Source organism: Cucurbita moschata, unplaced genomic scaffold (assembly GCF_002738365.1).
Source record: "Cucurbita moschata cultivar Rifu unplaced genomic scaffold, Cmos_1.0 Cmo_Scf00081, whole genome shotgun sequence".
NCBI lineage: Eukaryota > Viridiplantae > Streptophyta > Magnoliopsida > Cucurbitales > Cucurbitaceae > Cucurbita > Cucurbita moschata.
The window spans coordinates 555,046-582,120 of NW_019268597.1; the positions used below are offsets into that span (position 1 = coordinate 555,046).

General features: G+C 45.2%; 1 long non-coding RNA gene across 1 annotated transcript; it reads right to left on the minus strand.

The window, feature by feature from the left end:
* Positions 1-341: 341 nt before the first annotated feature.
* LOC111438699 lies at positions 342-15,514 on the minus strand. Its single transcript, XR_002709715.1, has 3 exons — positions 15,504-15,514; positions 14,536-14,539; positions 342-1,074 (listed from the first exon to the last, which is right to left on the minus strand). It is a non-coding gene; the product is annotated as an uncharacterized LOC111438699 (long non-coding RNA).
* Positions 15,515-27,075: the final 11,561 nt, after the last annotated feature.

Here is a 27,075-nt window from a genome sequence, read left to right on the forward strand (position 1 = left end):
TTAATCATTTAAAGTCTTAAATATATGCGACCATACTCCCCCCGGAACCCAAAGACTTTAATTTCTCATAAGGTGCTGGTGGAGTCCTTAAAGCAACATCCGCCAAACCCTAGTCGGCATCGTTTATGGTTGAGACTAGGACGGTATCTGATCGTCTTCAAGCCGCCAACTTTCGTTCTTGATTAATGAAAACATCCTTGGCAAATGCTTTCGCAGTTGTTTGTCTTTCATAAATCCAAGAATTTCACCTCTGACTATGAAATACGAATGCCCCCGACTGTCCCTGTTAATCATTACTCTGATCCCGAAGGCCAACAAAATAGGATCGAAATCGTATGATGTTATCCCATGCTAATGTATACAGAGCGTAGGTTTGCTTTGAGCACTCTAATTTCTTCAAAGTAACAGCGCCGGAGGCACGACCCGGCCAGTTAAGGCCAGGAGCGCATCGCCGACAGAAGGGACGAGCCAATCGGTGCTCACCATAGGCGGACCGATTGACCCAACCCAAGGTCCAACTACGAGTTTTCTAACTGCAACAACTTAAATATACGCTATTGGAGCTAGAATTACCGCGGCTGCTGGCACCAGACTTGCCCTCCAATTGATCCTCGTTAAAGGATTTAGATTGTACTCATTCCAATTACCAGACTCGAAGAGCCCGGTATTGTTATTTATTGTCACTACCTCCCCATGTCAGGATTGGGTAATTTGCGCGCCTGCTGCCTTCCTTGGATGTGGTAGCCGTTTCTCAGGCTCCCTCTCCGGAATCAAACCCTATTTCTCCGTCACCCGTCACCACCATAGTAGGCCACTATCCTACCATCGAAAGTTGATAGGGCAGAAATTTGAATGTTGCGTCGCCGGCACGATGGTCGTGCGATCCGTCTAGTTATCATGAATCATCAGAGCAACGGGCAGAGCCCGCGTCGACCTTTTATCTAATAAATGCATCCCTTCCAGAAGTCGGGGTTTGTTGCACGTATTAGCTTTAGAATTACTACGGTTATCCGAGTAGCAAATACCATCAAACAAACTATAACTAATTTAATGAGCCATTCGCAGTTTCATAGTCTGAATTAGTTCATACTTACACATGCATGGCTTAATCTTTGAGACAAGCATATGACTATTGGCAGGATCAACCAGGTAGCATTCCAACACAACGTTGCAAACCACATGCCACTACATTTCACCATCTCCCCCTCCAAATGGAGTGTGAGAGAGGTAACAATGGTGACAATGCAGGAGCAAGCGTCATTCCTTCATGCTTCGTTTAGCAATACATAGGCAACATGTTCGAGGGGTTTTCCAAGCACATCATGCCACCAAATGCACGGCATCCGAGAGTGCAAGCAACCGAGACGCATTTCGCAACAAGCCATGCAAAGGTTGAAGCGATATGCGAAGCGGGCTTCCAAGTTCATCATGCACCCAACAAGGGTGCTGATAGAAAGGGACTAACAAGACTCATTCTAAATATTGTGGTCAAGGTGAATATCAAATTCTCGATTTGGTAGAAAAAGTTCAATATCAAAGTTGTTATTGAAGAATAAAATATTGTGGTTAAGGTGAATATCAAATTCTAGATTTGGCAGAAAAAGTTCAAGCATAAAATAAACTAAATTTGAAATTTGAAAGTTAGACACCATTCTAAAAAATCTAGATCGTGTAACGACCACACTTAACAAACTCGATCGCCTGGAAACATGCATCCACGCCTCATTGCGCCACGTGTCGCGCTTGCAGCCATAAAACTTCTTCCACTTACCCAGCTCAATCAGCTTGGCTTTGCTTTCCAGCTCATAATCCATCTTCTTGACTCGTTGAAGGGTATTTTGCCCAATTTTTTGCAGTTTCAACCATTCTAAAGCATAGTTGACCTTGTTTTAAGGAAATTATGATAAGTATAAGGTTTAATTTCTCCATTTAAGATCAAATGAATTGAGAAATTGTAGTTACTAATGAAACAAGATGTACGTTCTAATAGGAAACGACAATCGGTGATATTTTGAGAAATTTTTTGGCACGAAAAGTAAACTACTCAAATATTGGGAGAAAGCCAGCTAACGAAAACCAAGCAAGTGGTCTTACTATCAGATAGGTTTGATGACTTGTTTGATATATGACGACACGTGGCTAGTGGCCGTTGCACGTATCATTTGTTCATTATATTTATGATGTTGTGACTATATTGTATGATGAAAATTTACGATATATGATGATCTTTTTATATGATGTTATGATGCTATACGATGTTATATGATACGTTAAAAGACATGGTGTAAGTTTATGATATGACATGTTTTACCTGACGAGATATATGATATGAAAAGTTGGCATAATGCACAACCTCGATATACACATGAAAAGTTGTGATAGAATGAAATGAAAGGAAAAATCTTGGGATGCCATGCATCATTGTGCATTCATGCATCGAAGGATACTCCTTCTTTTACGATTGTACGAATGCATACACTACGAGGTAGGGAAACGATCATTATATTATTATAATTCTTCCATGCACACTCCAACGAATCCAAACCGACGAGGTAGATCAATAAGACGCAATGTCATAATAGACAATCCAAGCTACAACGATAACCATTGACCAGTCAATACTTTCCACTATAAGCCAAACAACACGTTTTTATGTTATTTAAGTAAGATTAATGTGAGTAAGATAGGGGTGACTATTCCAGATGAACAGTAATATGATGGTTGCTATTCTTAGGCCATATTCATGTATCAATACGGTTATGTGTGAAAGTTGGGTAACCAAAGGTAGAGACGACTTAGATCCGGTGGAAAATTACGACAGAAAAGCCATTGGAATGGCTGCGGGAAGAGAGAGAAAGGAATTTGGAAGATTGCGAGGAGTTGGGTGAAGATGAAAGAATCCATCAGATCTGGATCCAAGTCGAACATACCTACACCAACCTACTACTCAAACCCATTTGCAACCCAAATACCAATAGCAACTTCAGCCTACGGCCAAGACACTTGTGACTCGTGGCCCACAACGCCTGTAGCTCACACATTAGATCGTGCAACCCAAACTACCTGCAGCCTACGAACTATGTAATCATTCCCAAAGCCTGCGCCTTTTCCCTACGCAACAATCATGTGTGTCAACTCCTCCCCGTGCTACATGTCATGCTTAAAACAAGATGGCTCTGTGTGTATATATTCATCGGGCTACTTCCACTTTTGTGATGATGAGTAAGGACACGTACAATACGATGATGGTGATCATCATGCCTTGCATGACACTCAGGGGCCAGCTGACTTTCGGATGTCGCTACGAATATCTAACTCGACTACCAGAGGCCCAGGGGGTGTGAACTGCCTAAGATCCATGCTTGCACATCTGTGTTATGTGTAGGGAAGTACTACACATCTAATTTTGTAAGGACTCGAGGTCACACCTACTATGGTTATAATGATAGGTCAGATCATGAGTTTCATGTGATTGCATTCCTTAAATAGAAGTAGCCCATGACTTGATGACTTGAGTACTTAAAGAAATATTGAGTAAGTGACCTCACTATTAGGGTTAGGGAATGCAATCACACGAAACTCATGATCTAGGAGCCTATCGTTATAACCATCGTAGGGGTGACCTCTAGTCCTTAAAAAATTAGATGTGCACTACTTCCTTACACATAACCCACACGTGCAAGCTTGGATCCTTAGTCTCTTCACACCCCTGGGCCTCTAGTAGTTGAGCTAGCTATTCATAGCGACGTCCGAAAATAAGCTGGTTCCTAAGTGTCACGCAAGGTATGATGATCACCATCATCATATTGTACACGTCCTCACTCTTCATCACAAAAGTGGAAGTAACCCGATGAATATACACACAAAATGCATAAAGTCCCTATAGTTTCTCATCTTTAAAACATCTTGGTGACACAACCGTAAGTTCCGTTCACATATCACTTTAAGTAATATGCATGCAATGGTCTTCATACATTCATCATCATTATTATAATTAGGATTTGGTTTTAGGAAATTCATCATCATAATGCATCATAGAATTTAAAACATGCATTTCATGTTAATATGGGATGACGTCATATTAAGGAATCTCATAATATTACATCTTAAATATTCATGTTTTCATTCATCATCATCATCATACAACATCATCATATAACAAAATCATAGAACATTATATACTATCATATGGCAATCAAATAACTCAATCACGTCATTATACGTCATACATCATATGTCATACTTCATACATCATCTTCATAGACTGAGCCGAGGAGAGCCATCTTGTTTTAAGCATGACACGTAGCACGAGAAGGAGTTGACACACATGGTGGTGATGTTTGGAACAAGGCGCAGGCTTCAGGCTGATTACATAGTTCGCTGAAGGTAGTTTGGGCCGCAAGATCTAATGCGCGAGCTACTGGCATTATGGGCCATGAGTCACAAGTGTCTGGGTCATAGGCCAAAGTTGCTGTTGGTATCTGGGCTGCAGATGGGTTTGATTAGTAGGTTGGTGCACGTATGTTCGACTTGGATCCAGATCTGACGGATTCTTTCTTCTACACCCGACTCCTCACGATCTTCAAAATTCCTTTCATTCTCTTTTTGCAGCCATTCCAATGGCTTTTCTGTCGTAATTTTCCACTAGATCTAAGTCGTCTCGCACCTTTGGTTACCCAACCTTCACACATAACTTATTGATACATTAATATGACCCAAGAATAGCAACCATCATAGTACTGTTCATCTAGAATAATCATCTCTATCTTACTCACATTAATCTCACCTAAATAACATAAAAAAGTGTTATTTGGCTTATAGTAGAGAGTACTGACTTGTCAATGGTAATCGTTGCAGCGCGGGTTGTTCGTTATGACATTCTGTCTTATCGATCTACCTCGTTGGTTTGGATTCCTTGGAGTGTCCATCGAAAAATTATAATAATATAATGATTGTTTCCCTGCCTCGCAATGTATGCATCTGTACAATCGTAAAAGAAGGAGTATCCTCCGATGCATGAATGCACAATGATGCATGACGTCCAAACATTTTTCCTTTCATTATCCTGTATAACAAACTCTCTAGCATTTTCCTTTATATCATTTCATTCTATCACAACTTTTCATGTATATATCGAGGTTGTGCATTATGCCAATTCAACACACTTTTTGTCAATCATGTCATATCATATATATCATCAGGCAAAACATATGTCATATCATAAACTTACACCATGTCTTCTAACGTATCATATAACATTGTATAGCATCATAACATCATATAAAATCATTATCGTACATTGTAAATTATCATCATACAATATAGTCACAACATCATAAACATAATGAATAAATGACACGTGCAAGGGCCACTAGCCACGTGCCGTCATACATCAAACAAGTCGTCAAACCAATCCAATAGTAAGAGCACTTGCTTGGTTTTCCTTAGCCAGCTTTCTCCCTATATTTGAGTACGTTTGCTTTTCGTGCCACGAAATTGCTCAAAGTATCACTGATTGTCGTTTCCAATTAGAATGTACATCTCATTTCATTAGTAACTACAATTTCTCAATTCATTTTATCTTAAATCGAAAAATTAAACGGTATACTTATCTTAATTTCCTTTAACAAGGTCAACGTTGCTTTAGAATGGTCTAAACTGCAAAAATTGGGCAAAATACCCTTTACCGAGCGGAGAAGCTAGATTATGAGCTGCGAAGCAAAGTCAATGAGGGGTGGATGCATGTTTCCAAGCAATTGAGTTTGTTAAGTGTTGCCGTTACAGAATCTTCTTGTGTTTCATTTTTTAGAATGATATCTAACTTTCAAATTTAGTTCATTTTGTGCTTGAACATTTTCTATAAAATCTAGATTTTGATATTCACCTTGATGACAATATTTTTTTCTTCAATAACAACTTTAATATTTTAGTTGGATGTACTCATTTTTATAATAAAAGATTTCATATATTTAAGACCTTAAATGATTAATAGACACGTTTGTTCGAGTAGTATTACAGCAAGCACAAACATTGTGTAGAAATGATAAGATTTGATGTGAAGTAAGGCGAAGTAGATGGATTTGTCTAAGAACTCCATGGATAAACGAAGTCGAATACCTTTGTTCGACTATTATATAAAGAAAAACCATTCTTTTCTGCACACCAAATGCAATGCCAATGGTTGCATGGATCTTGAAGCCAAACTTTATCCTTGGGCCAAAAAACCACGAACCCAAGCTTTCCATAATTGCTTCTAAAGTTGCACCAATAAAATGTTGTCTCCTATATGTTATTTTGGAATTCCCAACTGTATTCTTGTTTAAATAGAAGAATATGCTCCCCTAAATTAGAAAGTGATGTTAGATGGGCACAAATCAATTCGAAAAAAAAAAGGAAAAAAATTAGAATTATAGTCAAATGTTCAATTAAATAAAATATCCTAAATAACAATTTGTTCATAATTCAACTAACTGAGACCATGTATGCATTCATGAAGAGGTCAAGTACAATTCAAACTCCCCTCCCCACCCATTTATTAACAAAAAAATAAAATAAAATAAAAAAATAAAAAAAAATAAAAAAATAAAAAAAAAATAAACCCAACCTAAAAGAACTTGTAATTAAACCCTTAAAGAAAAAAAAAAGAAAAAAAAAACATTATGACTACACTTTTCCAATAATAAAATTCACTATCTTTACGTGCTTCATATGATTTATGGCATGCTCATCTAGGTCATGTGAATCATTCTGTTATTTCTTTTTTAAATAGAAAAGGTCATCTTTCTCTTATGTCTTTATTGCCTTCTCCATCATTATGTAATACTTGTCAGCTTGCGAAAAGTCATCGATTGCCTTATTCCCGCAATGAACGTAGGTCGTCTCATGTGTTAGATCTTATTCATTGTGATCTTTGGGGTCCTTCTCCCATCAAATCAAATTCGGGTTTTCTTTATTATGTTATTTTTATTGATGATTATTCTCGATTCACTTGGTTTTACCCTTTAAAATTTAAATCTAATTTTTTTGATATTTTTCTTCAATTTAAAAAATTTGTGGAAAATCAATATTCTTCTCGTATCAAGGTATTTCAAAGCGATGGTGGTACTGAATTTACTAGTACTTGTTTCAAAACCCATTTACGTAATTCTAGCATCCACCATCAACTCTCTTGTCCATATACACCTGCTCAAAATGGTCGTGCTGAGAGAAAACATCGTCATGTGGCTGAGACTAGCTTGGCCCTTCTCTTTCACTCTCATCTTTCCCCTCTTTTTTGGGTTGACACCTTTAGCACTGCAGCTTATATTATCAACCGGTTGCCTACTACACTTCTTGGAGGTAAGTCACCCTTTGAACTCCTTTATGGCTACACTCGACATTATGATAATTTTCATCCCTTTGGTTGTCGTGTTTATCCTTATTTGTGTGATTATATGCCTAACATGCTTTCTCCCCGTAGCATTCCTTGTATTTTTTTGAGTTATAGTCCTGCTCATAAAGGGTTTCGCTGTCTTGATCCCGCCACCACTAAGCTAATATCACCTGCCATGCTTAATTTGATGAAACTCACTTTCCTGCTATCCCTAGCTCCCAGGCCCAACCTCTTTCCTCTATTCCTATTTCAAATTTCTTGGAACCACATCTTCATCATATTGATTCATCCCCCTCTACAACTTCATCACCGCACATTTCTCGATCCAGTTCATCCCCGTGTGATATTTGTTCTGACCTTGTAGATGAGTCTGTGCAGGTTGATACTTCTCTTGCAGGTTCCACTTTGCCACCCTCGATTTCTAATTCGACCTCTATTGAACCTCCTGTTGATTTCTCTTCTTTAGGCACTCATCCTATGATCACACGAGCCAAAGCTGGTATATTCATGACTCGTCATCCAGCAAATCTTGATATTTTGGGCTCATCTGGACTTCTTTTTGTTCTTCTTGCATCCACTGAGCCAAAAGGATTCAAATCTAAGGCTAAGAATCCTGCTTGGGTGGCTGCCATGGATGAAGAAATTCGAGCGTTACAACAAAATGATACTTGGACTTTGGTTCCTCGCCCTGCCAACACAAACATCGTGGGCTCTAAATGGGTGTTTCGTATTAAATATTTGCCTGATGGATCCGTCGGACGTTTCAAGGCTCATTTTGTTTCCAAAGGTTATACTTAGGTTCCTGGTCTTGACTACACTGACACTTTCAGTCCGGTTGTCAAAGCTACCACTGTCCGTGTTGTGCTTTCTATTGCAGTCACAAATAAATGGCCTCTTCGACAACTTGATGTCAAGAATGCTTTTCTGAATGGAACTCTTATTGAACGTGTTCATATGGAATAACCTTCTGGGTATATTGATCCTCGATTGCCCACTCATGTTTGTCTATTAAAGAAAGCCCTCTATGGCTTAAAGCAAGCTCCTCGTGCTTGGTTTCAGCGTTTTAGCTCACTTCTTCTCACACTTGGATTTTCTTGCAGACGCGCTGACACGTCCCTTTTTTGTCTTTCATCATCAATCTAACCTTATCTATTTGCTTCTTTATGTTGATGACATTATTGTTACCGGCAACAACTCATCTCTTATTGACAGCTTTACTCGTAAGCTTCATTCTGAGTTTGCTACCAAAGATTTAGGTTCTCTCAGTTACTTTCTTGGTCTTGAAGCTTCACCCACTCCTAATGGCCTCTTTATTAGTCAGTTAAAATATGCTCGAGATATTCTTACTCGTCCTCAGTTGCTCGATAGCAAACCAGTTCACACTACCATGGTTGTTTCTCAACACCTGACTGCTGATGGTTCTCCTTTCTCTGATCCTACTCTCTACAGATCTCTTGTTGGCGCCCTTCAGTACTTGACTATTACACGTCCAGATATTTCCTATCTGTCAATTCTTTCAGTCAATTCTTGCATGCCCCTACTGCAGATCACTTTCTTGCTGTCAAACGTATTCTTCGCTATGTCAAAGGAACACTCCACTTTGTTCATACCTTTCGTCCATCCACTGTTCCTAGTACGCTTGCCGTTTATTCGGATGCTGACTGGGCTGGTTGTCCCGATACTCGTCGTTCTACATTCAGCTATTCTATTTAACTTGGTAACAATCTCGTTTCTTGGAGTGCCAAAAAGCAACCTACTGTCTCACGCTCCAGCTGTGAATCTGAGTATTGTGCTCTTACCACAACTGCTGCTGAACTTCTTTGGGTTGCGCATCTTTTGCATGACCTCAAGGTCCCTATTTCACAGACCTTACTCTTATGTGACAACAAAAGTGCTATTTTTTTTTTAGCTTTAATCCCGTTTCTCACAAGCGGGCTAAACATGTTGAACTAGATTATCATTTCCTTCGAGAACTTGTTATCGCTGGCAAACTTCGCACACAATATGTACCCTCTTATCTCCAAGTTGCTGACATCTTCCCAAAGAGTAGTTCTCGACCTCTCTTTGAACTTTTTAGATCCAAGCTTCACGTTTGTTGAAATCTGACGCTCAGCTTGCGGGGGGTGTTAAGGATAGTTGACCGTTCAATATAATGCAAATATCTAATTATTTGCCTTACATTACGGGTTACCATATTTACCCTTTCATTAAAGGCAAATATATTGCATTCATTTATTATTCTTTCCTTTTATTACTATTTCCTTATTATTTGTAATTTACCATATTTTTGTATATTGTAAATGATTATAAATAAGAGAACTCTCACCCCCATTTAGGTGTGGTGATTCAGCAAACATTCACAAGATTGCATAAGATCGGACCATGAAGAAAACCACTCTCACTTTATAATGTCGTTTACTGTTGAGACTGATTTTCTTTTCATTCGATAACCTAGGTAACTCGGTTTTAATATTGAGCTAACCATGAACTCCTGTTTATTCAGAATTATCCTTAGATTTTCATGGGTGAGAATGGCTCTAGTTCGCCGACTCAATAGGCCTCCCATTTTACGGGTAAGACTGGGTGAATGGCTGGGGACGTGGGGTGCAAGATGGAATTCACTCCTACCCACTTTTAGGGATAGAAGAGAGGTAGTTGTTAGGATCGATATCAATCGTTAGCTCTGATACAAGTTGTTAGGATCGCACAACAACGTGTTGAGTTATGGAGTCTGCTCCCTGTATTTATAGCTTGGTCAACGGCTATATCCGGTAAAGCTATATATGGTAAAGCTATATCCGGTAAAGCTATATATGGCACATAGCTATATATAGTAGATGGCTAAATCTAGTAAAGCTATATTTAGTAGACTGAACCATATATATATCCCGTCCAGTAAAGCTTTGAAATGTACTTTTCTATTCTCTGTACTCTCTCTTGTTGTACATACCTGAAGTCATCAATACAAAAAAATCCTTTTAGCCAGAGTTCTCCTTGCAACTTTTCTCTATCCTTTTCTTTGTGTTCATCTAGATCGAGCATGTGCGTTGTTGTGCGATCCTAACAACTGGTATCAGAGCTAACGACTGATATCGATCCTAACAACTGGTATCAGAGCCAGGCGGTGTCAGAGCAGGTAAAATTCACCACGATCTGTGAAGATGGAAAGTTCAAAGATTGGAATTGAGAAGTTCGATGGATCCGATTTCGGTTTCTGGAAGATGCAGATTGAAGATTATCTGTACCAGAAAGATCTTCACGAACCTCTGTTGGGGATGAAGCCGGATACCATGACCACGGAACAGTGGAAGCTCAAGGATCGACAAGCCTTAGGGATGATCCGGTTGACGCTATCCAGAAACGTGGCGTTTAACATCATCAAGGAGAAGACAACGTCAGATCTGATGAAGGCGCTGTCAAATATGTATGAAAAACCGTCGGCTATGAACAAGGTGTATTTGATGCGTAGATTGTTCAATCTACAGATGTCTGAAGGTGGACGTGTTGCGGATCATATAAATGAATTCAATATGATCATAAGTCAACTGGGTTCGGTGGAAATTAATTTCGAAGATGAAATTAAAGCGTTGATTTTGATGTCATCCTTACCCGAGTCATGGGATACTGTTGTTGCCGCAATCAGCAGTTCCCGAGGATCTGATAAACTGAAGTTTGATGAAATTCGAGATGTAGTTCTCAGCGAAAGTATTCGCAAACGGGAAACTGGAGATTCATCAGGCAATGCTCTCAGTGTTGATCGAAGGGGAAGAAGCAAATCAAAGAGCTCAAACAAACATGGGCGTTCAAAATCAAAGAACCGGGAAAAATCTCCAAACAAACCCAACGTAACGTGTTGAAGCTGTGGGGGAAAATGACACTTTCGGACAGATTGTACAAAATTAAAGAAGAAGCAGAATCATAAATCTGAAGATGATGATGATTCTATATACACAACAGAAGATGCTGAGGACGTTTTAATCCTTAGTGTGGATAGCCCAGCTGAATCCTGGATTTTGGATTCAGGTGCATCGTTCCATTCGTCTCCAAGTAAGGAATTGTTTCGAAATTTCAAATCAGGAAATTTCGGAAAGGTGTATCTTGCCGACAACAAAACCTTGGAGATTGAAGTTAAAGGAGATGTCTCCATACAAACTCCAGCAGGAAATCAATGGACATTACAAGATGTCAGATACATTCCTGGTCTCAAGAAGAACCTGATCTCTATTGGTCAGTTGGATAGCACAAGCTATGCAGCGGAGTTTGGAAAGAGTTCCTAGAAGATTGTGAAGGGCGCCATGGTTATTGCGCGTGGCACAAAATCCGGAACCTTATACACTACTGCAGAGTGTATAAACATGACTGCTGCTGCTGAGAGTGCTTCCAATTCAAGTCTATGGCACAATAGACTTGGACATATGAGCGTCAAAGGAATGAAGATGCTGTCTGCGAAAGGAGCTTTAGAAGGCTTCAAATCTGTTGATATGGGTCTTTGTGAGAGCTGCGTTATGGGCAAACAGAAACGAGTTAGTTTCACAAAGGCTGCCAGAGAATCGAAGAAAGTGCGGTTGGAAATGGTCCATACAGACGTCTGGGGACCATCTCCAGTTTCATCACTTGGTGGATCTAGGTACTACGTCACCTTCATCGATGACTTCAGCAGGAAGGTATGGGTTTACTTTCTGAAACACAAGTCAGATGTGTTTACCACCTTCAAGAAGTGGAAAGCTGAAGTTGAAAATCAGACCGGCTTGAAGATCAAATGCCTGTGGTCTGACAATGGAGGAGAGTACAACAAATCAGAGTTTATAACATTTTGTGCAGCTGAGGGAATTAGATTAATAAGAACAATTCCCGGTAAGGCAAGACAAAATGGAATTGCAGAAAGGATGAACAGAACTTTGAATGAGCGAGCAAGAAGCATGAGGATTCATTCTGGATTGCCAAAGACATTCTGGGCTGATGCTGTGAACACAGCAGCATATTTGATTAATAGAGGGCCGTCAGTACCCTTGAAGTTCAAATTGCCCGAAGAAGTATGGACAGGAAAAGAACTCAAGTACTCTCACTTGAGAACCTTTGGTTGTACTGCGTATGTCCATGTTGATCCAGAGAAGAGAGATAAGCTTGATGCTAAGGCCGTGAAATGCTACTTCATAGGCTATGGCTCTGACATGTTCGGGTACAGGTTTTGGGATGAGAAAAATATGAAGATCTTAAGACACTGTGATGTGACCTTTGATGAAAATGTCATGTACAAGGACAGAAAGAAGATAAACTCTGAGACTACGAAGCAAGTGGGAGTTGAACTTGAGTGGCAAGAAAATTCAGATAGTGATGATACAACAGAAGCTCAAGAAACTCCTGATCCTATCGCTGAAGAATCAGACGTGGAGCAAGTTGCACCTGAGCAGGTGTTGAGAAGATCATCCAGAACTACCAGAGCACCAGATAGATATTCAACCTCATTACATTATCTGTTGCTGACTGACGAAGGAGAACCAGAGTCCTTTGATGAGGCCCTACAAGTGGAAGATTCAACCAAGTGGGAGCAAGCCATGGATGATGAAATGAGCTCACTTGAAAGGAATAATACGTGGGTGCTGACTGAGTTGCCCACAGGAAAGAGAGCTCTGTTAAACAAATGGGTGTTCAAAATCAAGGTTTAAGGCTCGGTTAGTAGTTAAAGGATATTCACAAAGAAAAGGCATTGATTATGCTGAGATCTTTTCTCCAGTTGTGAAATTAACTACTATCCGAATTGTACTGAGTATTGTTGCATCAGAGAATTTGCACCTTGAGCAAATGGATGTAAAAACAGCATTTTTACATGGAGATCTAGATGAGGAGATCTATATGCAACAACCCGAAGGATTTGCAGCTCCAGGCAAGGAGCACATGGTGTGTAAGCTCAATAAGAGCTTGTATGGACTGAAACAAGCACCGAGACAATGGTACAAGAAGTTTGACACCTTCATGAGCAAGAGTGGTTTCCACAGAAGTGAAAAGGATCAGTGTTGCTACCTCAAGAAATACACTGATTCTCATGTGTTTCTACTCCTGTATGTGGATGATATACTAATTGCTGGATCAAGTATGAGGGAGATAAACCACCTGAAGGCAAGCTTGTCTTCAGTATTTGAGATGAAAGATTTAGGTGCAGCGAAGCAGATCCTTGGGATGAGGATTTCTCGAGATAGATCTGCTGGCACATTAAATCTATCCTAAGAGCAGTACATTGAGAAGGTGTTGTCCAAATTCAAGATGAATAACGCTAAACCCAGGACTACCCCCTTGGCAAATCATATTAAATTGTCAAAAGGGCAATCTCCCAAGACAGTTGAGGAACGTGAGCACATGGCATCAGTTCCGTACGCTTCTGCAGTTGGGAGTTTGATGTATGCTATGGTTTGCACTTGACCTGACATAACACATGCAGTGGGAGTTGTTAGCAAGTACATGGCAAATCCAGGGAAGCAACATTGGGAAGCTGTGAAGTGGCTTCTGAGATATCTGAGAGGTACATCCAATACTACACTTTGTTATGGTAATGGCAAAGTAGTTCTGCAAGGTTTTGTGGATGCTGATCTGAGTGGAGATGTAGACTCCAGCAAGAGCACATCTGGGTATATCTACACTATAGATGAAACAGCAGTGAGTTGGATGTCCAAGCTTCAGAAATGCGTTGCTCTTTCATCTACTAAAGCTGAGTACGTGGCCATAGCTGAAGCTGGAAAGGAGATGATATGGATGACAGACTATCTAGAAGAATTAGGCCGGAAGCAGTGCAAGAAAATTCTTTATACAGATAGTCAGAGTGCCATACAGTTGGTGAAAAACCCAGTCTATCATTCAAGGACAAAACACATTAGAAGACGGTACCATTTCACTCGCAGGTTAGTGGAAGAAGGCGATATTTGTTTGGAGAAGATAGAGGGTGCAAAGAATCCAACAGACATGTTGACAAAATGTGTTGATGTTGGAAAATTAAGGCTATGCAAAGCACTAATTGGTATGGTGTAGGATCAGTCTTCAAGTGGGAGAATTGTTGAGTTATGGAGTCTGCTCCCTGTATTTATAGCTTGGTCAACGGCTATATCCGGTAAAGCTATATATGGTAAAGCCATATATGGTAAAGCTATATCCGGTAAAGCTATATATGGCACATAGCTATATATAGTAGATGGCTAAATCTGGTAAAGCTATATTTAGTAGACTGAACCATATATATATCCCGTCCAGTAAAGCTTTGAAATGTACTTTTCTATTTTCTGTACTCTCTCTTGTTGTACATACCTGAAGTCATCAATACAAAAAAATTCTTTTAGCCAGAGTTCTCCTTGCAACTTTTCTCTATCCTTTTCTTTGTGTTCATCTAAATCGAGCGTGTGCGTTGTTGTGCGATCCTAACAACTGGTATCAGAGCTAACGACTGATATCGATCCTAACACAACGCACACACTCGATCTAAATGAACACAACGAAAAGGATAGAGAAAATTGCAAGGAGAACTCTGCTAAAAGGATTTCTTTGTATTGATGACTTCACGTATGTACAGAGAGAATTACAGAGAAAAGTACATTTTCAAAGCTCTACCGGACCAGATATATATATGGTATAGTTTACTATATATAGCTTTACCAGATTTAGTCATCTACTATATATAACTATTTACCATATATAGCTTTACCGGATATAGCTTTACCATATATAGCTTTACTATATATAGCTTACCAAATATAGGTTTACCGGATATAACCGTTGACCAAGCTATAAATAAGTATCAGGCTCCATAGCCTAACAATTCTCCCGCTTGGAGACTGATCTAGTCAACCAAGAATTTCACTCTCAGACGACCATGAGCATCTTCACTGCACCATACCAATTGAGGTTTCACACAACCTCAGTATTCCAACATCAACACATTTTATCAACATGTTTGCTGGATTCTTTGCACCCTCTATCTTCTCAAAACACATCACCATCTTCAACCAACCTCCGAGTGAAATGGTATCGCCTTCTCTATTTTGAATGATAGACTGGGTTCCTCGCCAACAGCACGAGTCTCAGGAGTTTCTTGAGTATCTGCTACATCACTATGTGAATCTTTTAGCAACTCAACCTCAACTCCCACTTGCTTCTACTCTGATTTCTCAGCAAGAGTCTCAGGAGTTTCTTGAGTATCTGCTACAAACATCACTCGGTGAATCTTTGAGCAACTCAACATCAACTCCCACTTGCTTCACCTCTGGTGTTTCAGCAAGGGTCTCAGGAGTTTCATGAGTATCCGCTACAACATCACTCTGTGAATCTTTGAGCAACTCAGCATCAACTCCCACTTGCTTCACCTATGGTTTCTCAGCAAGAGTCTCAATAGTTTCATGAGTATCCGCTACAACATCACTCTGTGAATCTTTGAGCAACTCAACCTCAACTCCCAATTGCTTCACCTCTGGTGTTTCAGCAAGGGTCTCAGGCCCATGCAACCTCCTCTGGAGTTTCAGCGACGCTTCCGATCGACGCAACCCCCTCTGAGCTTCAGCGACGCTTCCGGACGATGCAACCCCCTCTGGAGCTTCAGCAATGACACAACCCCCCTTTGGAGTTTCAGCGACGCTTCCGCCGATGCAACCCTCTCTGGAGCTTCAGCGACGCTTCCGCCGACGCAACCCTCTCTGGAGCTTCAGCGACGCTTACGGACGACGCAACCCCCTCTGGAGTTTTAGCCAGCGACGCTGCCAGTCGACGCAACCCCTTCTGGAGCTTCAGCGACGCTTTCAGACGACGCAACCCCTTCTAGAGCTTCAGCGACGCTTCCAGACGACGCAACCCCTTCTGGAGTTTTAACGACGCTTCTGGTAACCCCTCTAGAGTTTTAGCAATGCTTCCGGTCGACGCAACCCCCCTCTAAAGTTTCAGCGACGTTACTGTCTGGACGATGCAACCCCCTCTAGAGCTTCAGCGACGCTTCCGGACGACGCAACCCCCTCTGGAGCTTCAACGACGCAACCCCCTCTAGAGCTTCAGTGACTCCCTCTGAAGCTTCAGCGACGCTTCCGGACGACGCAACCCCCTCTGGAGCTTCAACGACGCAACCCCCTCTAAAGCTTCAGCGACGCTTCCGGATGACGCAACTCCCTCGGGAGCTTCAGCGACGCTTCCGGATGACGCAACCCCCTCTGGAGCTTCAGCGACGCTTTCGGACGACGCAACCCCCTCTGGAGCTTCAGCGACGCTTCCGGACGACGCAACTCCCTCTGGAGCTTCAGCGACGCTTCCGGACGACGCAACTCCCTCTGGAGCTTCAGCGACGCTTCCGGACGACGCAACTCCCTCTGGAGCTTCAGCGACGCTTCCGGACGACGCAACTCCCTCTGGAGCTTCAGCGACGCTTCCGGACGACGCAACTCCCTCTGGAGCTTCAGCGACGCTTCCGGACGACGCAACTCCCTCTGGAGCTTCAGCGACGCTTCCGGACGACGCAACTCCCTCTGGAGCTTCAGCGACGCTTCCGGACGACGCAACTCCCTCTGGAGCTTCAGCGACGCTTCCGGACGACGCAACTCCCTCTGGAGCTTCAGCGACGCTTCCGGACGACGCAACTCCCTCTGGAGCTTCAGCGACGCTTCCGGACGACGCAACTCCCTCTGGAGCTTCAGCGACGCTTCCGGACGACGCAACTCCCTCTGGAGCTTCAGCGACGCTTCCGGACGACGCAACTCCCTCTGGAGCTTCAGCGACGCTTCCGGACGACGCAACTCCCTCTGGAGCTTCAGCGACGCTTCCGGACGACGCAACTCCCTCTGGAGCTTCAGCGACGCTTCCGGACGACGCAACTCCCTCTGGAGCTTCAGCGACGCTTCCGGACGACGCAACTCCCTCTGGAGCTTCAGCGACGCTTCCGGACGACGCAACTCCCTCTGGAGCTTCAGCGACGCTTCCGGACGACGCAACTCCCTCTGGAGCTTCAGCGACGCTTCCGGACGACGCAACTCCCTCTGGAGCTTCAGCGACGCTTCCGGACGACGCAACTCCCTCTGGAGCTTCAGCGACGCTTCCGGACGACGCAACTCCCTCTGGAGCTTCAGCGACGCTTCCGGACGACGCAACTCCCTCTGGAGCTTCAGCGACGCTTCCGGACGACGCAACTCCCTCTGGAGCTTCAGCGACGCTTCCGGACGACGCAACTCCCTCTGGAGCTTCAGCGACGCTTCCGGACGACGCAACTCCCTCTGGAGCTTCAGCGACGCTTCCGGACGACGCAACTCCCTCTGGAGCTTCAGCGACGCTTCCGGACGACGCAACTCCCTCTGGAGCTTCAGCGACGCTTCCGGACGACGCAACTCCCTCTGGAGCTTCAGCGACGCTTCCGGACGACGCAACTCCCTCTGGAGCTTCAGCGACGCTTCCGGACGACGCAACTCCCTCTGGAGCTTCAGCGACGCTTCCGGACGACGCAACTCCCTCTGGAGCTTCAGCGACGCTTCCGGACGACGCAACTCCCTCTGGAGCTTCAGCGACGCTTCCGGACGACGCAACTCCCTCTGGAGCTTCAGCGACGCTTCCGGACGACGCAACTCCCTCTGGAGCTTCAGCGACGCTTCCGGACGACGCAACTCCCTCTGGAGCTTCAGCGACGCTTCCGGACGACGCAACTCCCTCTGGAGCTTCAGCGACGCTTCCGGACGACGCAACTCCCTCTGGAGCTTCAGCGACGCTTCCGGACGACGCAACTCCCTCTGGAGCTTCAGCGACGCTTCCGGACGACGCAACTCCCTCTGGAGCTTCAGCGACGCTTCCGGACGACGCAACTCCCTCTGGAGCTTCAGCGACGCTTCCGGACGACGCAACTCCCTCTGGAGCTTCAGCGACGCTTCCGGACGACGCAACTCCCTCTGGAGCTTCAGCGACGCTTCCGGACGACGCAACTCCCTCTGGAGCTTCAGCGACGCTTCCGGACGACGCAACTCCCTCTGGAGCTTCAGCGACGCTTCCGGACGACGCAACTCCCTCTGGAGCTTCAGCGACGCTTCCGGACGACGCAACTCCCTCTGGAGCTTCAGCGACGCTTCCGGACGACGCAACTCCCTCTGGAGCTTCAGCGACGCTTCCGGACGACGCAACTCCCTCTGGAGCTTCAGCGACGCTTCCGGACGACGCAACTCCCTCTGGAGCTTCAGCGACGCTTCCGGACGACGCAACTCCCTCTGGAGCTTCAGCGACGCTTCCGGACGACGCAACTCCCTCTGGAGCTTCAGCGACGCTTCCGGACGACGCAACTCCCTCTGGAGCTTCAGCGACGCTTCCGGACGACGCAACTCCCTCTGGAGCTTCAGCGACGCTTCCGGACGACGCAACTCCCTCTGGAGCTTCAGCGACGCTTCCGGACGACGCAACTCCCTCTGGAGCTTCAGCGACGCTTCCGGACGACGCAACTCCCTCTGGAGCTTCAGCGACGCTTCCGGACGACGCAACTCCCTCTGGAGCTTCAGCGACGCTTCCGGACGACGCAACTCCCTCTGGAGCTTCAGCGACGCTTCCGGACGACGCAACTCCCTCTGGAGCTTCAGCGACGCTTCCGGACGACGCAACTCCCTCTGGAGCTTCAGCGACGCTTCCGGACGACGCAACTCCCTCTGGAGCTTCAGCGACGCTTCCGGACGACGCAACTCCCTCTGGAGCTTCAGCGACGCTTCCGGACGACGCAACTCCCTCTGGAGCTTCAGCGACGCTTCCGGACGACGCAACTCCCTCTGGAGCTTCAGCGACGCTTCCGGACGACGCAACTCCCTCTGGAGCTTCAGCGACGCTTCCGGACGACGCAACTCCCTCTGGAGCTTCAGCGACGCTTCCGGACGACGCAACTCCCTCTGGAGCTTCAGCGACGCTTCCGGACGACGCAACTCCCTCTGGAGCTTCAGCGACGCTTCCGGACGACGCAACTCCCTCTGGAGCTTCAGCGACGCTTCCGGACGACGCAACTCCCTCTGGAGCTTCAGCGACGCTTCCGGACGACGCAACTCCCTCTGGAGCTTCAGCGACGCTTCCGGACGACGCAACTCCCTCTGGAGCTTCAGCGACGCTTCCGGACGACGCAACTCCCTCTGGAGCTTCAGCGACGCTTCCGGACGACGCAACTCCCTCTGGAGCTTCAGCGACGCTTCCGGACGACGCAACTCCCTCTGGAGCTTCAGCGACGCTTCCGGACGACGCAACTCCCTCTGGAGCTTCAGCGACGCTTCCGGACGACGCAACTCCCTCTGGAGCTTCAGCGACGCTTCCGGACGACGCAACTCCCTCTGGAGCTTCAGCGACGCTTCCGGACGACGCAACTCCCTCTGGAGCTTCAGCGACGCTTCCGGACGACGCAACTCCCTCTGGAGCTTCAGCGACGCTTCCGGACGACGCAACTCCCTCTGGAGCTTCAGCGACGCTTCCGGACGACGCAACTCCCTCTGGAGCTTCAGCGACGCTTCCGGACGACGCAACTCCCTCTGGAGCTTCAGCGACGCTTCCGGACGACGCAACTCCCTCTGGAGCTTCAGCGACGCTTCCGGACGACGCAACTCCCTCTGGAGCTTCAGCGACGCTTCCGGACGACGCAACTCCCTCTGGAGCTTCAGCGACGCTTCCGGACGACGCAACTCCCTCTGGAGCTTCAGCGACGCTTCCGGACGACGCAACTCCCTCTGGAGCTTCAGCGACGCTTCCGGACGACGCAACTCCCTCTGGAGCTTCAGCGACGCTTCCGGACGACGCAACTCCCTCTGGAGCTTCAGCGACGCTTCCGGACGACGCAACTCCCTCTGGAGCTTCAGCGACGCTTCCGGACGACGCAACTCCCTCTGGAGCTTCAGCGACGCTTCCGGACGACGCAACTCCCTCTGGAGCTTCAGCGACGCTTCCGGACGACGCAACTCCCTCTGGAGCTTCAGCGACGCTTCCGGACGACGCAACTCCCTCTGGAGCTTCAGCGACGCTTCCGGACGACGCAACTCCCTCTGGAGCTTCAGCGACGCTTCCGGACGACGCAACTCCCTCTGGAGCTTCAGCGACGCTTCCGGACGACGCAACTCCCTCTGGAGCTTCAGCGACGCTTCCGGACGACGCAACTCCCTCTGGAGCTTCAGCGACGCTTCCGGACGACGCAACTCCCTCTGGAGCTTCAGCGACGCTTCCGGACGACGCAACTCCCTCTGGAGCTTCAGCGACGCTTCCGGACGACGCAACTCCCTCTGGAGCTTCAGCGACGCTTCCGGACGACGCAACTCCCTCTGGAGCTTCAGCGACGCTTCCGGACGACGCAACTCCCTCTGGAGCTTCAGCGACGCTTCCGGACGACGCAACTCCCTCTGGAGCTTCAGCGACGCTTCCGGACGACGCAACTCCCTCTGGAGCTTCAGCGACGCTTCCGGACGACGCAACTCCCTCTGGAGCTTCAGCGACGCTTCCGGACGACGCAACTCCCTCTGGAGCTTCAGCGACGCTTCCGGACGACGCAACTCCCTCTGGAGCTTCAGCGACGCTTCCGGACGACGCAACTCCCTCTGGAGCTTCAGCGACGCTTCCGGACGACGCAACTCCCTCTGGAGCTTCAGCGACGCTTCCGGACGACGCAACTCCCTCTGGAGCTTCAGCGACGCTTCCGGACGACGCAACTCCCTCTGGAGCTTCAGCGACGCTTCCGGACGACGCAACTCCCTCTGGAGCTTCAGCGACGCTTCCGGACGACGCAACTCCCTCTGGAGCTTCAGCGACGCTTCCGGACGACGCAACTCCCTCTGGAGCTTCAGCGACGCTTCCGGACGACGCAACTCCCTCTGGAGCTTCAGCGACGCTTCCGGACGACGCAACTCCCTCTGGAGCTTCAGCGACGCTTCCGGACGACGCAACCCCCTCTGGAGCTTCAGCGACGCTTCCGGACGACGCAACTCCCTCTAGAGCTTCAGCGACGCTTCCGGACGACGCAACTCCCTCTATTGCTTCAGCGACACTTCCGGATGACGCAACTCCCTCTAGAGCTTCAGCAACGCTTTCGGACGACGCAACTCCCTCTGGAGCTACGCTTCCGGCCATCGCAACCCCCTCTTGAGCTTTAGCGACGCTTCCGGACGACGCAACTCCCTCTAGAGCTCCAGCGACGCTTCCAGACGACGCAACTCCCTCTAGAGCTTCAGCGACGCTTCCAGACGACGCAACTCCCTCTGGAGCTTCAACGACGCTTCCAGACGACGCAACCCCCTGTGGAGCTTCAGCGACGCTTCCGGACGACGCAACCTCCTCTAGAGCTTCAGCGACGCTTCTGGACGATGCAACCCCCTCAGGAGTTTCAGCGACGCTTCCGGACGACGCAACCCCCTCTGGAGCTTCAGCGACGCTTCCGGATGACGCAACTCCCTCTGGAGCTACAACGACGCAACCCCCTGGAGCTTCAGCGACGCTTCTGGACGACGCAACCTCCTCTGGAGCTTCAGCGACGCTTCCGGGCGACGCAACCCCCTCTGGAGCTTCAGCGACGCTTCCGGACGACGCAACCCCCTCTAGAGCTTCAGCAACGCTTTCGGACGACGCAACTCCCTCTAGAGCTTCAGCGACGCTTCCAGACGACGCAACTCCCTCTAGAGCTTCAGCGACGCTTCCAGACGACGCAACTCCCTCTAGAGCTTCAGCGACGCTTCCAGACGACGCAACTCCCTCTGGAGCTTCAGCGACGCTTTTGGACGACCCAACTCCCTCTGGAGCTACGCTTCTCGCCATCGCAACCCCTTCTTGAGCTTTAGCGACGCTTTCGGACGACGCAACTCCCTCTGGAGCTTCAGCGACGCTTCTAGACAACACAACTCCCTCTGGAGCTTCAGCGACGCTTTCAGACGACGCAACTCCCTCTGAAGCTTCAGTGACGCTTCCAGCCGACGCAACCCTCTGTGGAGCTTCAGCGATGCTTCCGGATGACGCAACCCCCTCTAGAGCTTCAGCGACGCAACCCCCTCTGGAGCTTCAGAGACGCTTCCGGACGACGCAACTTCCTCTAAAGCTTCAGCGACTCTTCCGGACAACGCAACTCCCTCTGGAGCTTCAGCGACGCTTTCAGCCGACGCAACCCCCTCTGGAGCTTCAGCGACGCTTCCGGACGACGCAACTCCCTCTAGAGCTTCAGCGACGCTTCCAGACGACGCAACTCCTCTGGAGCTTCAGCGACGCTTCCGGATATAACCGTTGACCAAGCTATAAATAAGTATCAGGCTCCATAGCCTAACAGTAGTTCCCTTAAGCAGTGACTCCAGGTCTTGAACAAGGGACCCCACCCTCTCATTGGCCTGAGAGAGATTCGGTTTACTGGTTGGACCACAAACCAATTGTTCATTAGAGGATCAGTGAGACATAAGGAACAAGAAGTAACTTTAGGGGTAAAACGGTAAATTGACTCAGCTCTAGTTACGAACAACCTGTGAAGGATCGACTTACTAATCATAGTTATTTCAAATGGACAGAAATATATCTATAGTGAGGGAAGTGCAACTACTAGGCTATAGTGGGGTTTTATAATGTTGAGTAGATAGAAAGACATAAATACAATAAACTAGGGCATCAAGTACCCATGCATTTTCTCCCACTTGCCCTAGATTATATAACTCGTAGTCCTAGACTCACTAGGTACCCTTCAAACACTTTAGTCGTGAGGGGCTTTGTAAATTAACCAGCAATGTTGTTCTGAAGCTATCTGTGTGACGATCACATCTCCTCGTTGCATAATCTCCCTTATGAGATGATATTTGCGCTCAATATGTTTTCATCGTTCATGGCTTCTTGGTTCTTTAGAATTTGCAACCGCTCCACTGTTATCATAATAAAGAGTGATAGACAGATGCATATTTGGAATGACTTCCAAATCAGTTAAGAACTTCCTAAGCCATACTGATTCTTTTGCTGCTTCACAAGCAGCAATATACTCAACCTCATGGTGGAATCAGCAATCCAACCTTGGTTTATGCTTCTCCATATTATTGCTCCTCCGTTCAGAGTGAAAATAGATCTAGATGTCGATTTCCTCGAATCTGTATTGGTCTGAAGATCTGAGTCAGTGTACCCTTAAAGGATCAGATCCTTAGCGCCGTACATTAGAATTGGACGGCACTCCAATCAATATGTCCCGAATTGGACTGTTATCTGCTGACAATTCCCATAGCATAGCAATGTTTGGTCGGGTACACAGCATGGCCATACATAAAACTGCCGACTGCTGATGCATAGGGAATATGTCTCATATCCTCAACTTCTTGAGGTGTCTTAGGACTTTGTTCCTTCGACAAATGAACTCCATGCATGAAAGGTAATAATCTTTTCTTGGAGTTCTGCATCTTATATCGAACCAACATTTTGTCGATGTAGGATGCCTGAGACAATGTTAGTGTTTGTTCTTACGATTCTGAACAATTTGGATTGCAAGAACAAACTAAGCCTCTTCCAAATCTTTCATTTGGAATGGTGTTGGGAGTCAATGCTTAAATGTACAACACTAAGAAAACTACTGTAGAGTTGACTATCTTCTTGTAAAGGAGAGAAGATTTTTTCATAGTCCACCCCCTCTCTTTAGGTATAACCCTTTGCTACAAGGCGCACTTTAAAGGTCTATACCTTACTAGCTTGGTCTCGTTTCCTCTTGTAGATCCATTTGGAACCAATAGGTTTTACCCCATCTGGTTGATCTACAATTTCCCAAATTGAGTTGAAGTACATTGACTCCATTTCAAGATTCATGGCTTTGATCCACTGATCTCTATCTTCTTCATTCATTACCTGTTTATATGTTAATGGATCCTCAACGTCATCATCAGGTATGATGACCTATGTTTCTGCCAAACCTAAGTAACGATCGGGTTGAGTTATAACACTCCCACTACATCGAGGCATTCTCAACTCTTGAGAAGGATGTGATTGAACAAAAGTACGAGCTCCATTAACAACTCTTGTTGAAGGACCAGCCTAATCAACAACTCCTTTTGTTTTATTAGTTGCTTCTTTAGAAATCTCACTCAATACTAGTTTGCTGCGAGGTTGATGATTTCTTACGTGGTCTTCCTCTAAGAATGTAGCGTTTGTTAATACAAACACTCTATTTTCTTGATGTTTATAAAACAGACCACCTTTCGTCTCTTTTGAGTATCCTACGAATAGGCATAATTTTGAACGACATTTTAATTTCTTGGGTTTTGCACCAACACATGTGCTAGGCATCCCCAAATCCTGAAGTGACGTAAACTACCTTTATGCCCTCTCCATAACTCATAAGGTGTTTTTGAAACACTCTTAGAAGGAACCATGCTCAAAATGTATGCAGCAGTCTCCACTGCATATCCCCAAAACGAATCAAGTAATCAAGCGAAACTGATCATAGACTGAACCGTGTCTAATAGAATTCTATTTCTCCTTTCCGATACACCATTCTGTTGGGGTATACCAGGGGTTGAGAGTTGAGCGTTATTCCATGTTCTATCATATAGTCCTGGAATCTTAAGTCCATATACACTCCACCTCGATCTCATCGAAGTGTTTTAATAGTTTTTTCCTAATAGATTCCCAACCTCAGCCTAATACTCTCTAAACTTTTCAAGAGCTTCGGACTTGTAGTGCATTAGGTAAAGATAGTCATACCTTGAATAATAATCAATAAAACTGATGAAATATTCATACCATCCTCGTGCTTTGACATTCATTGGACCACATAGATCTGTATGCACGAGTTCTAAGGTTTCTTGGGCTCTATAACCTTTTTCAAAAAATGGTCGTTTAGTCATTTTATCCTCAAGACAGGACTCACATGGAGGTAAAGAGTTGTCTTCTAACTCATTTAGAAGTCCCCTTTTAACCAATCTTCCAATCCTATTGAGATTAATGTGTCCTAGTCATAAGTGCTAAAGATAGGTATTAAGAGAAATCTTTTGTCATTTATTTTGAGTTTCAGCTGTATTAAACATCACGGTATTTAAAATAGATTTTGTTTAGTTCAGTTTTAACATATATAAGTTGTTTTCTAGTTTTGCAGAACAAATATGAATACCTCTTTCGCAAGTGAACACTTCATTGATTTCAAAAGATACTTTATACAATTTTTCTAATAAACAAGAGATAGATATTAGATTTCTTTTTATTCTCGGAACAAAAAGTACATTATCTAATATAATGAATCTATCTCCAAAAAACAACTTCAAATTTCCTACTGGTCTTGCTGAGACAACTTCTCCTGTTCCAAAGAACCGCGAGTTAAGACCCTAAACCGATCAAATTGCTCGGTGATTAGGTAACATTAGAATAACCCACTAGATGAACTCTACATCGCTTGGAACGTAAGAAGCCTTGGATGTAGGTTTCAAAACTAAGCCGCTTGAAATGCTTGAAGCCTTGGGTATAGGTTAAGCAGACCGTATCGAAGGGCAAGCCATAAGATGCGGTAAGACTACATCGCTTTTTTATGCCTGAAGCCTTAGACATAGGTTAAGGCTGTGTTGCTTGGAACACATGAAGCCTTGGACATAGGATTGTCAGGTGCATGTCTAGTGCCTTAAATCCTAGGGGGAGTGTCTTAGAGAACGAACCAAGAATAGAACAAGAACCTAGAAAGTACCACGGAAAAGAGAAAGATCACGGACTAGAACATATCAAGATCCTAGTTCTAAGGACAAGAATCAAGAACCAAGAACATGGTACTAAAGCTCTTAAAGGATAACCAAGGTTTTAGAATTCAAGGACCAAGGTCCTCAAGAAAGATCAAGATAAGAACCCCGAGTCAAGAACAAGAATTAGAGAGCCTAAGTACTTACAACAAGAACAAATAATATGGTACCTTAGCATGTTAAGGACACGATTAAGAGCCTACAAGTAGGCTACTTACTGAGTCTTGTACTCATTCCTTATTCTCCATTTTTTTCAGGTGATAAGGAGCTAGTCGAGATGGGGAGCAAACTTTGGAGCAGGTGCCATAGACAAACCTCACCCGTCGTCTTCAACCCTTTTGTTTTAAAATGTTTTGAGTCTATTCCTTATTTTATGTTCTAACCATTACGTCGTATTTTAAATTATTAATGCGCGCGCAATTTTTTGGTATAATGTAAATTATGTTTTAAATTTTAATGGTTTTATTGAGCGAGAAAAATTTACCTGCCTTTTTTAGTCATCGAGTCAACCCAGTCTTTACAGCTCCAGGGCTATAATTTCTTCCTCCATTGCTTTTTTTCAAACCAGTTTTGTGATGCCTCTTCATATGTCTCTGGTTCGTTAACTCTATCTTCTACAATAGCTGTGTTTACATACTTAGGATTTGGCCTTCGGATTCTATTTGATCGCGTAAGTTGTTGATGTCTTGTTTGATTTTTATCAGATTCACTTGATTTAGTCACCTCTTGCTTGTCAATATCAATGTCACTTAGATCTTCAGGCACATCAACATTTGATTGAATTTGAGTAGTTTGCTTCCCCATCATCTGTTGTAAAATTTCTTCAATGTTTGAATCTGGTAAGACTTTCTTCTCCGAGGACCACGATGAAGATGCTTCATCGAAAACTACATCTCTTGATGTATAATATTTTCCACTGCTTCATCGAAAACTACATCTCTTGATGTATAATATTTTCCACTTGTTGGATCACAGCACTTCCATCCTTTCCTTTGATTGTCGTATCCAACAAATATACATTTGACTGCTTTCTCG